The following is a 13,329-nucleotide window of genomic DNA, read 5'->3' as shown; positions in this document are numbered from 1 at the left end:
GAAAAAAAGAAGAAAAGAGGGGAAGGAAGAAGGAAGGAGAGTGAAGACAGAAGGAAAAAAAAGGACGGGAGGGAGGGAGGAAAAAGAAGAGAAAGAAAGAAAGAAAGAAAGAAAGAAAGAAAGAAAGAAAGAAAGAAAAAAAGGAAAGAAGGAAGGAAGGAAGGAAGGAAGGAAGGAAGGAAGGAAGGAAAGAAGGAAGGAAGGAAGGAAGGAAGGAAGGAAGGAAGGAAGGAAGGAAGGAAGGAGATTATAACAAGGGTGAGTGAAGGTCTAAATGAAGTCCTACCTCCCACCACAGCTGTCCCTGATTTGAATAATGTTGAGCTGGCCACCACACCAGCCACGCCCATCCCGGTCCCCTGAGGTCAAACACAACCGTGATGCAGGCCTCAATGAAATTGAGTTTGACACCCCTCTTCTAAGACCTATAGTTTGCAGACACTGGTGATACTATGATTTCATCATGGAGATGATTTTTTAAAAAATAACCCTTCCTATTTTGCATAACCCTTTTTAAAATTACTGCAATAACTCTCCTGTCCAGTGTTAACTTTATTCTTGATGCAGTTCCCATAATCAAGTAATGTCAGATCATAACTCACCCTGTTCAGTATGTTTTATGTAGTTGTACCTTTCTACAGCCAGTAGTTCCTTACAAACAGAAAGGAGATGTGTAGTAGATGCAAGGAAATGAGAAACAGCCTTGGAAATGTTCCAGATTCACTGGAATCAGCCTAATGAAAGCACTGTTTGTCTATATATATATATATATACATGGACAGTGCATTAAAGCTACCATTTCTGCACTGCAACTGTGCACTAGCATTTGCTGGAAGGGGTATCTCCTTGGTGCCATCTAGTGGTTATCTGGTATTTTGCAACTCAGATGTGATATCCTAGTGCACGTGCAATTTGGCATTAGATAATACTATTTTGAAGGGACAGAATGGCTCAATCAGAAAGATCGGCAGTTCAGTGGCTTGCATCCCTAGTGCCACATAACGGAGTGAGCGCCTATTGCTTGTCCCAGCTTCTGCCAACCTAGCAGTTCGAAAGCATGTAAAAAATGCAAGTAGAAAAGTAGGAACCACCTTGGGTGGAAAGGTTCCATTCGCCTTCAGCATTTAGGCATGCCAGCCACATGACCACAGAGATGTCTTCGGAAAGTGCTGGCTCTTTGGCTTTGAAATGGAGATGAGCACTGCCCCCTGGAGTTGGGAACAACTAGCACATATGTGTGAGGGGAACCTTTACCTTTAATACTATTGTGGTGGAATGTAGTCAGGAGTCATAGGAGGGAAGGACTGTTTCCCAGAGGGCATAGAGGCAGCAGAACTTTGAATGTCTGGTAGACAGGAAAAGAACAAAGTTTATCTGCAGTGAAATTCTCTAGCAGTATATAGCTATTGCAGAAGATTGCTTTACTCTGGCAAGATTCTGTTTGTAGGTAAACAATAAAGAAACTACTCAGAAGTAATTCCATGTGTCATTGTTGGTTCTTTGGGTCTGACTCATTTGTACCTATCTATTTATCATTTGTCAATCATCCATCCTGAAGTTGTTGGGGGGGGTGACTTAATGTCAACTTAATGTCAACTTTGAAGGGAACCTGGCTGAAGCCATCTTTGTCACGAACCCTGAGAGCAGGAAGGTAGGGGGCAAGTAGATAGACTGAGCGACAGTCAAAACAAAAAGTTTTCATGTGGAAACCAAGGTCATCTTGAACAGGTGGCTGCTGAAGAAGGAGAGGACTAAGCAGCCTGCCAATTATATTCATTAGACAATGCGACTGGTGACATCTGGGAGGGGGAACTTTTGCTCTTTTTATTAGGTGAAAACTGCGGGAACCTTTAGAGTTGGTTTTCACTGGCTGTGCCAATAGGATGTATCTAATAAACACGTTCTTTGAGGAATCTACCTGCCTTGCAGTTTTGTTTTTGATGAGTGTATTACTTGGAACGCTGACAGTTTTCTTGGGCACCAGGGATGTATGTATGTATGTATGTATGTATGTATGTATGTATGTACATGGTTGCTCAATGGCTAAGACTCTGAGCTTGTCGATCAGAAAGATTGGCAATTCGGCAGTTCAAATCCCTAGCATCGCATAACGGAGTGAGCTCCTGTTGCTTGTCCCAGCTTCTGCCAACCTAGCAGTTCGAAAGCATGTAAAAAATGCAAGTAGAAAAATAGGAACCACCTTTGACGGGAAGGTAACAGCGTTCCGTGTGCCGTTGGCATTTAGTTATGCCGGCCACATGACCACAGAGACGTCTATGGGAGTGCTGGCTCTTCACCTTTGAAATGGAGGTGAGCACTGCCCCTTAGAGTTGGGAATGACTAGCATATATGTGCAAGGGGAACCTTTATCTTTACCTTTATGTATGTATGTATGTTACATGTGCATGTATGTACAGAGAGAGATAGACAGACGTGCTCGAAATGCCCCAATCTCAATTGCTAAGTGATGTCTAGCAAATAACTTGGCCCAACTCCCTGAGGGCTTTCTAAAGTCACACCACGGGTGAATGTTGCATGTCAATGCACATGAACTGCAAATGTTCCAGTTTGGGAAGAGAGGGTGCTTCCACCTCTTCTTTGCTTTAGGTTAGTTTGTAGCTATGTACCATTTAGTTTGAAGTTAAACTGTTCATGCAAAACAGAGCTTAGTTCATCTCAGTTCACATCAGAAGACTCATTTACTGTTCACAATCAGTCAGATGGAATCAATGTTTTGTTGTGTTCCTTCAGGATAAATTATACATTCATTTTGTCTTGCAGGGGCACAACAAAATCCAGTGTGAAAGGTGAAGCAAAAGAACATTGACACAACAATGCAGAATATTCTGCCACTGGTTGGAGAAAACAGGTCCTGGTCTATGAGAGTTACCAAAGGTCAAAGAGGAACCTCATGAGATCCACTACTCCATAAATTCTTTTTCCCCCTGTTACGAGATTGACCATGCACATTAGGCCTCTGCTCAACTACCATCTAAACAAATTTTGAAGCAGCATGCCAGAGAACCGATTGAAAAGTCAAAACCGTTGATCACCAAGGGAACTATTAGTGTAACTGATATGGTAGCTAATTTACAAATTATAGCATAGTGCTATATCATGTTTCAAATTGTTGCTGAAGGTGTGCACGTCAGATGAGATGGAGCAGATGCTGCAAACACACAAAAAAAGCATATGAAAGGATATAATTGGTCCTGAATCAGAGGGGACTAAAATATTGATCATACTAGTCTCTTTTTTTACCATAGTCATGGATTGTTGTTGTTGTTGTTAGTTGCAAAATATTGTCCAACCCATTGCGACCACATGGACAATGTTCCTCCAGACCTTCCTGTCCTCTACCATCCTCTAGAGTCCATTTAAGCTCACGCCGACTGCTTCAGTAACTCCATCCAGCCACCTCCTTCTCTGCCATCCCCTTATTTTGCCCTCAGTCTTTCCCAGCATGAGGCTCTTCTCCAGTGAGTCCTTCCTTCTCATTAGGTGGCCAAAGTATTTGAGTTTCATCTTCAGGACCTGGCCTTTTAAAGAGCAGTCAGGATTGATCTCCTCTAGGACTGACTGATTTGATCACCTTGCAGTCCAAGGGACTTGCAGGAGACTTCTCCAGCACCGTAGTTCAAAGACCTCCATTCTCCTTCCTTATGGTCCAACTTTCAGTCATAGATAGCTGGCACAGTAATGGAAGAAACCATGAAAGGAAAAGAAAATGACACCAACATTACTATGCCAGTATATTATTTCAGCCTAGAACAAAGTTGATTTCATTGAGGGCCACCACAGGGTTATATTTGACCTCAGGAGGGTGTGGTTAGCATGGCCAGGGTGGGCATAGCCATGTCAATGTTGTGGGCAACTGTGGTGGCCCAAGCACTCTGCCAGCAAAAATGGGTTCATGAGCTCTGTGTTTACCCACAACAGCCTCCCACAACCCTCTTCCAGCAAAAATGGAGCTCAGGAAAACCACCCGCAACCATCGTAAGCTCCATTTTCACTGGCAGAGGCACCATGGGCCCAGTGGTGGGATTCATCCAGTTTTGCACCACTTCTGGAGAACCAGTTGTTAAGTTTCTGAGCAGTTTAGTGACTGGTTGTTGGAAGAAATCATTAGGGCAGAGAACTGGTTGTTAAATTATTAGAATCCCACCACTGCATGGGCCAATCCTTTGTCTTTGTTTCCAGGGTGGCCTTGTGGGCCAGATCTAAGCACCCTGTGGGCCAGATCCAGGCCCCGGGCCTTCCACTTGACATCCCTGGCCCAGAACATCCACATAACCAGGCACTGTGCAGATTAAAAAAAACGAGGCGAATGACGTTTGTCTTTCTGTCCTGAAGAAGAAGAACCTGCAATGTGTCTTCTTGTGAAAGAAGATACTAGAAGGCCAATTTGGATGAAAAAAAATGAGAGAGTTTCTTTCTGCCCAGTTCACCCCAACATTGTAACTCTTCAGATAGGGAAAAAAAAAACCTGAATCCATCTTGACACACGTTTCTCTTCGGTGAGGAAGATGAGTTTGCCTGTTTCTTTTACCTGCCTTTCTTTGCTTATTCCCTCTCATCTTTATAGCACAATAGCTTCTTTTCACTCCTCAGAGACCACGTGGTTGGTGCTCTTACAGAGGAGTGCGCCCACACAAGGACTCTAGTGCTCTTTCTTTAAAGACTCATCTCTGGGAAAGCTTAGACCGAACCATCTTGTTCAGAACAGCAACCCGGATGCTAAAATGTCAGTGACTCAGTGCATGACCCCAACTCCACTTCAGGCAGTCCGCGTGGATGCTTCAATTTGAAGCATCGTCAAAGACTTCTCAAGCTCAAACACTTTGTCATTGAAAGTGATCCTGATTGAAGCAACATGACCAATCCATGCCCAGACACCCAAATCTGTGTATATCTGGTGTGTGTGTGTGTGTGTGTGTGTGTGTTTAAAACTCTACACCCAAATCTAGGTAACACCACATTCTTGAAACTTCCAAGCAGAGGTGGTATTCAGCCGGTTAGATCTGGTCAGGCAAATCGGTAGCACCGACAATCACTTGGACCCACCCACCTGGCCCCGCCCTATCCTGTCCTTTATTTCCTGCTTTCTAGCTTATCTCAATCATGCGGCAGAACTGATTTCCCTCCCCTTGCTGTTCTACTTACCATTGCTGACTTGGCAAGTAAGCAGCTGAGCTTCTCAATGCTCCGTTTTCAGCGCTGCATGCAAGCGCTTTAGGTGCATGAACCAAACTGGTTGTTAAACCTGCAGAATCCCACCGCCGGGTCTCATCCCCTCTGTTGTGGCCCACCAGCGGCCAGTGGAGCTGGCAGCAGATTCGGACAGTGAGGAGGTTGGGGAGGAACCTGGGCCAGTGCTGGAGTCTGGGGAAGGCTCTTATGAGGGCTCTGCATCAGAGGCAGAGAGGGGGCCAGGGCCATCCAACAGTTATCAGCTACCTTCAGAGTCAGAAATAAGTGGGGCTGAAGAACAGCTGGAGCCTGTTCCCTGTGTGCGCATAACACATGAGTTAAACCGGCAGCATCCCACCATTGTTTCCAAGGCTATATCAAGCCACAGTTCAAAGTTACAGCAATGAATCATATGTGTTACAATAACATTTCATCTTGCACAAGAAGTGAAATTCACAGTGGAATACAGCATGTCCAAATGATCCTTGCATTCGTTTATCCTTATCCTTATTTATTCAAATATACCGTAACACTCTTCAAAGCATAGCTTTGTTCATAAGCATAACTAGAATACTATCAACAAACTATAAACCAACCTCCCAGGACTAAACAAAATAAAAGGAAGAAGACAGAAACCAGGAATAGAATAGAATAGAATAGAATAATAGAGTTGGAAGGGACCTTCTAGTGAAACCCCCTGTATAAGCAAGAAACCCTACACCACTTCAGACAAATGGTTATCCAACATCTTCTTAAAAACTTCCAGTGTTGGAGCATTTACAACCTCTGGAGGCAAGTTGTTCCACTGATTAATTGTTCTAACAGTCAGGAAATTTCTCCTTAGTTCTAAGTTGCTTCTCTCCTTGATTAGTTTCCACCCATTGCTTCTTGTTCTACCCTCAGCTGCCTTGGATAATAGTTTGACTCCTCCTTCTTTGTGGCAGCCCCTGAGATATTGGAACACTGCTATTGTTTCACTCTCTAATCCTTCTTTTCATTAAACTAGACATACCCAGCTCCTGCAGCCGTTCTTCATATATTTTAGCCTCTAGTCCCCTAATCATCTTTGTTTTGTTTTCTCTGCACTCTTTCTAGAGGCTCTTTAACTAAATGTTTTGTCATACTGAATATCTTCCAAGTCCTTTTGAAAATCAGCTCTAGCGTTCCACCAAGGAGAGGTCATCATAAAACCATCCAGACATTGGACCACAGTACTACATGAAAGATGCTTCACCATTTAATCTGTCTCTACAACTCCCAACGGAGCAAGGGAAGTGAAGGAGGTTTCTATTTGTGTTGTTCTCCAATGGTATCATTTTCATTATGCTAACAGAGAGTTCTGAAATGTTGAAGCTTGATGCTGAAAAAAAAGCATCTCTGGTGAAAGAATGGGAAGTCCCATCAGGCAGTTCTTGAAACTTTGAAACTTGACTTCAGTGTCAGAAGGGCCAAAACATTTTCAGGAGACAAATGAGGAGGGAGATACAAAAAAAAAAAATCCTGAAGGGACCTCAGTGGTCTTATAGTCCATCCCCTTGCTCAAGGCAGGAGCCTTATACCATCCCAGTCAAATGGTTTGTCTATTCCACTTTTGGATCAACCTCCAATGATGGAACAAGCTGAGGGTTTTAAGTTGGCAACTTGAAGTTCTAAAGTCACAAAATCTTTAACATGGTTTTTGAAGCTGTTTTAGGGTCCTTAAGAGAGCTTTAAACTGAATTTGGAGGCTTTCTTATAGCTTGAACATTATTTCCTTTTTTCTTTAATTGCAATCAGGGAACAGTTTTCAAAAAAAATTCCCCCTTAAATATTGCTTCTGCCTTGGATAAGTCACTCCACTGCAAGAACTTACAATAACATTGTGTCTTCTCTCTGGAATTCACAAAGCACAGTAACAAAAGGCCTTCTTATAGAACTTCAGCATCTTTTTCAACCTACTCATTATTTATAGCTAAGTGGTGGCAAAAGATTAAAAGTGCAGAAAATAAAAAAAAAAGATGCCTGGAGAAAATTCTCAGCAATTAGTTCGCCCTTTAGTTCAAGGCCAACGGATAAGTTAATTACAGAAGTGGCTCGCTCGGTTTTTACACCTCCGGGGGTTAAAAACCATAGCAAAGGAACTTGGATGGGGATCATCAATCTACATCCTTCCTGACAAAATTCATTTAAAGCAGACACAAGACCTGAAGGACATTAACAGTTGGGAAAAAGAAGAATTTCATATTATCATACATGAAATAAAACTCCGGGTCTATCAGAGTCACCGCGCTTGCATCTGAGCAACTCGGCAACTCCCCATCTGAATGGGTGGATACATGTCCCAAACTTTTTTTGGGGGGGTAAATGTTTTTATTGTACATTTTCCTTTATTCTACATTACAATTTGTTCATTTGTCGCCAGCCTTCCTACGAGCCTCCGTTCAGGTCCTGTACTTACCTGACATCTCAAACGGAGGAAAATGGAGACTCCTGGGAGGGGAGGGGTGGGTGGGGTGGGTGGGTCCAACCAGGGGTGGGATTTGCGGGTTCACCAAACTGGGAAGATCCTTAACTAGAAGATTGCCCAAACTTGTGCGAACCCACTGTCAGGCTCCGAAGGGTTAAGGAAAACAAACACAGAGACGGTTTGAAAATGTAATTCATATCCCCCGGCACAAACTGACCAACAAAGCACCAGGGCAATGAATAAATTGTCAGAGTTGACATCTGGTGTTCGACAGCACCTTTTATACTTTATTTGGTATTTAGGCTGAACCCCACCCCTGCCCACTCACACACCCATCACCTCGTGATCCAGAGTGAAAACCACCCGGCAATCAGTCATGAATTGTTCTCAGTCAGTTAACAGTTATGGAATGTTCTCAGTGGAAATCACACAATAGTCAGTCATGAAGACTTATGGAAAGTTCTCAGCTGGATTGCTTGTGGAGGAGGGAGATCCCCAGCTGGTAAGCACAATTCTTGGCAGATCGCACAGCTTCCTCCCCCCCTTCCCCGAATGGCAGCTCTGGGCCTGTGGGTTCGCAGGTGTCAGCAGCCCACCCCTGCATATAGTATAACCTATGACATAGTTATATCCATTATTTCCATAGTTGTGCCATAGCACTCTATACTTTTATCACTGCATACATTTTAATCTGTCATCGCATATAGTCTGGTAATACTATTGCTTACAATATATATTCATATGTATAATCTTTATATCTGTATTTGCTTCTAATTTGTTAATCTTCTTTCATTGTTAATTTTCTAATCTCTGCACGTATTATCTGGCCATTCATACAATAAGTCCCATATTGAGTAATATTCTGTTTCTTCTTTAAGTTCCATCATTCACCTGTCCATTTTGGCACACTCGAATATTTTCTTTATTACCATTTCATCTATAGGTGTATTTCGGTTTTCCCAATTGTGTTCATACATGATTCTAGCTACATGTAACATTAAATATATAACTCTTTTACGTGTTCTCGTTGACTTAGATCTAGGAAGAGTTTTATGGCAAGAACAAATATTCTAGAAGACACACAGGAGCAAAACCGGATTAGAAGGTGGGGGAGAGTATTTATGGGACAAGGAAGAATCCCAGAAGAGAAGCCCGTAACCCTCGCTGGCCCGGGAATTGGACATGGCCCCTGGCCCCACAGGGTAGGAGGCGCAGCGCCCCAAAGGCCTCTCCTATCCTGCGCGAAACAGAAATGACTGTCCCTAGGGGCCGCAGCTGAAATAAATTTAGTAATGTAGATATCCAATTAATCCAATCAAATCAATGAATTTTAACAAGATTTACAATATTTGAATGTTTCCTACCTAGGAGCCAAAGCAGTGCTTGGACCAAAAGACTGAGAGGAAACTGGGAGCCAATGGGAAATGGAGGAATATTATAGAAATTTCCCTCAGTCTATGAACCAATCAGGCTGTGACAATGCAAAACCCCTCCCTCGATTCTACTGGAAAAGAGGAACACTGTCAGCTAAAATCACCATTCCCAACCTCTTTCTCTCTGAACAGGTGGAACAACAGTGCTTAAACAGATGGTTTAATAGGATGGTTTTAGGGCCTGGAGATTAAAACATATGAAGAACGGTTGCCTGAATTGGGTTTGTCTAGTCTGGGGAAAAGAAGGACTAGGAGTGATATAGTAGCAGTTTTTGAGGGGCTGCCCCAAAGAAGAGGGGGTCAACCTCTACCCAACCCGTTGTTACAGCTTGAACCCTCACAGCTTCAATCTCAAACCATTTGCATCTAATTAACATAGTTTTGTATGGAGGCAATAAGAATGAGGGTGATAAAGATTAGAAGCAGCAAACACATTAAAATCAATGAAACATTCAATCACAGTTTCCGGAATAAAAGCACTATCTATATATCTCAAAAATAGAGACGCGGTGGCTCAGGGACTAAGGCACCGAGCTTGTCAATCAGAAAGGTTGGCAGTTCGAATCCATAGCGCCACATAATGGAGTGAGCTCCCATTACTTGTCCCAGCTTTTGCCAACCTAGCAGTTCGAAAGCACATAAAAATGCAAGTAGAAAAATAGGAACCACCTTTGGTGGGAAAGTAACAGTGTTCTTTATGCCCTCGGTGTTTAGTCATACCGGCCACATGACCACGGAGACATCTTTGGACTGCACTTGTTCTTCAAATTTGAAACAGAGATGAGCACTGCCCCCTAGAGTCAGGAACAACTAGCACATATGTGCGAGGGGAACCTTTACATTTACCTATATATCTCAAACCCTCACAGCTTCATCCTTAAACTGTCTACCGTGGACGTCATTCCATTCCCAAGAGGTCCGTAAAGATAAGAGCACCAGCATGCTTTCTGTCCCTGTCCTACTGTCCCCATTGATTCGTACCCATTTCCTTTGTTCACGTCCATGTTTATACTTACACCTGTTATCTCGTCCATGTTTGACAAACAAACAAACAAACAAATAAATAAATAAACCTATTCTCCAAAGCACCAAAAGGCAAGAAAGGAAACAATGGATGGAGAAGGAGAGACGCAACCTAGAACTAAAGAGAAACTGCCTAAAAGTGAGGACAATTAACTAGTGGAAGAGCTTGCCTGCAGAAATTGTGTTTGCTTCATCACCGGAGACTTTTAAGAAGAGACTGGACAGCCACTTGTCTGAAAGGATTTAGAGTCTCCTGCTTGAGCAGGGAGTTGGACTAGAAGACCTCCAAGATCCCTTCCAACTCTGTTCTAGATTCTGTAAAACATCTGCTGTGCGTGCGGATAACTGTAGCTTTTGCAATGCAATTACATCTGGACAGCCTTTGGCTCTGGGAGGCTAATTGAAATGGTTAGTTAGAGTCTTCCAGAGGGCTTAGTTGACCATTGTGTCTTGTGCCTCCTGCATAGTATTTGGATGCTGAGGAGTTAAAGAGGGGGGGGGGGGAAACAATCAGGAGAAGATAATAACAAACCACTTCTACAACACTACAAACAAAACTGCACTGATGCAATTTGGGAAGACAAACTCAGCTCAAGGGTGTCATTACTTTTAGAGAACTGGAATAAACCTTCTCCCAGGCTTTCTTTGCTGATTTATACTGATAGTTTGGATGATTTGAGTATTTATTTGCATATTTTTATTAAGCCATAACTGTTCTGTTTATTTTAGTTTAGCATCTTTTGTGTGCATCAATAGCCACCTTGATTGGGGTGGCAGAATTTTTATTTTTTATTTTTTAAAAAAGGGACGCAAATCACATTATAAATAAACATAATAAAAACAGAAACAAAAAATGGGGTAGAATCTTTTCACCTGACATTTAGATTTCTCTGGCTTTGAGGCCAAGGTGATTTCAGTGCTGTGAACCAACATTGGCTGCCTGAAATTGTATAACTGAGATACATGTTTACCACTTTATAAAATCTAGGACACGAAGGTGGGTGAGTGTACCAGTTATGAATCTTAGAGAATTTTTTTTTCAGTGCTCCAATCTCTAAATTATAATCGACAGATGTGTCCATTGAAGTGGTAGTAAATCTCAGACTAAAACCAACAACTGTTAAGTACAAATAGCAACTAACTCTCTCTGGTAGGAGATACCTTGACAAACAGAAGTAGCTTTTAATTTCCTAAATACTGGTGAATTCTTTAAATGTGGGCAGACAGAGGAGGAGGGAAAAAAAGGAAGAGAGAATTTTCTCCTCATAGTCCCAGTAAAAGTCATGTCATCAAAGAAACAAAGGGAGGGAGATAGTTGTCGACTCCCACAGAAATTTCCTTTCATTCTTTATTCTAGCTAGTTATTTTCTTTGATAAACTCTATTTGCTGTCTTTGTCTACTGTCACTCAAGGGAGGGAGGGAGGGAGGGAGAGGGAAAGGGGAGGGAAGGAGGGGAGGGGAAGGAAGGAAGGAAAGAATGAGAAAGGGAGGGAGGGAAGCGGAAGGGGAAGGGAAGGGGAAGGGAGAGGAGGGGAAGGAGAGAAGGAATGAGGAAGGAAGGGAGGGAGGGAAGGAGGGAGGGAGGAAGCAAGGAAGGAAGCAAGAGAGGAAGGGAGAAAAGAAGAGAAGGAAGGGAGAGAGAAAGGAAGGAAGGAAAAAAGGAAGGAAGGAAGCAAAAGAGGAAGGGAGGGAAGGGAGGGAGGGAGGGAGGAAGGAAGGAAGGAAGGAAGGAAGAAAGGAAGGAAGGAAGGAAGGAAGGAAAGGGAAGGAAATCATTGCATGTATATAATTCACTTGTTTCAAACCACTGAATAATGATGACAATGTTTTAGTTATTGCTGTTGCCAGAAATTTAATGGTTTTGTTTTTCTGGAAGTATTTTATTTATCACTTCATGTTAAAGGAAAGAGGGAAGGGGTAAGGAAAGAAATCAGGAGGAATTGCAAAAGGCAAAAGGCAAAATTTTATGTAAGTAGACAATCCAATGACATAATTTGCTTTCCTGGGTCTTTGGGGCAGTGCAGTTCTCTCTTAAAAACATGTTAAAATTATGCCACAGAGGGAATTATATCTAATAGTGTTGCTTGACTTCTGGAGCAGACGCAGCAAGATATTAGCCTAAATGTTAATTTGGATAACTAGATTTTTAAAAAAAAAAAATACCTGAGGGAAAATTGCAGATTCTTAAGTCCTAGTTCCAGGAAAGAGGGATGGATTTTCCCCCTACACACACTCGTGTTGCTAAGATAAATCACGAAATTAATAATTCAAATTAAACAGAGTAGGTGCACCGAAAGTGCAAAATATTTAATTATTTCAACTCTCGAATAAATTAGGAGTTTTGTATCCGAGTTGCTAAAATATGGTCAGCTTCTTTACAGCAAAAACAAAAACAAAAACATGAGTTAAAAACTCTTTTTCCATTGCCCCAGCCTCGTGGAAAAAGAAAAAATAGATGCCATAATTGTAGCTTGTCACGATCATTTTAACAACCCCGCTTGTTAAAACTTTTTATTTTATTTTTTATTTTCCACATTCCTGTTTCCTAGATAATTCATCTCGCCGTACTTGGGAGATTTCTGCGTCTCCTTCTTTGCTTGCCTGAAGATCATTATTTCTGACAATTAGCTCAGCACTTACGAATTCAAGTTGTCACCTGCTCCTTACCGTCGCCAACACTCGCTGTCAGCTGTACGCCCGTGTAATTCCCTGTGACTGAGAAATAAATAATTAAAACGGGAGGGAGTTAAATGCATTATATATGGTATACGGCATCCTGAAGATGCACAGTGGTGTCCAAATAAGCAAATTTTGGCTCTTCGGTCCAGTGCCTGTTGCAGCTCTGTGTCTCCAACAGCTTTTCTCTTTACCTAATGAGTAGCACCAACAGGTTACCAGGGGTTGAAGTTCCGTGCAGTGGAATGCAAACCTTGGCAATTAGCAAAAGTTACCTCAGGCTGGGCATCTGAGGGCCTGTCAGGAAGGAAGACGGCATAGATATACATATGTATATTTTTGCCTACAGAGATGGGCTAAGATCAATTGGTGGGAATATTTATTGACTTGCTCTCAGCAGCCAAGAAGGCAAAAATGGGAAGGGAGTAGGTTTCAGTTAATTATTAAGGAGGAACTTCTTAACTGCAAGATGTAGTTAAGATGGAAATAATAATTTCAGTGAACTTCCACCTTCTCATCTTGTTCTTCCTCTTCTTATATTTCCTCTTCCTCCTCTTCAT

Source organism: Natrix helvetica, assembly GCF_964273705.1.
Source record: "Natrix helvetica genome assembly, chromosome: 3".
NCBI classification, from domain to species: Eukaryota; Metazoa; Chordata; class Lepidosauria; order Squamata; family Natricidae; genus Natrix; species Natrix helvetica.
Note: the sequence above shows the minus strand (reverse complement) of the source record.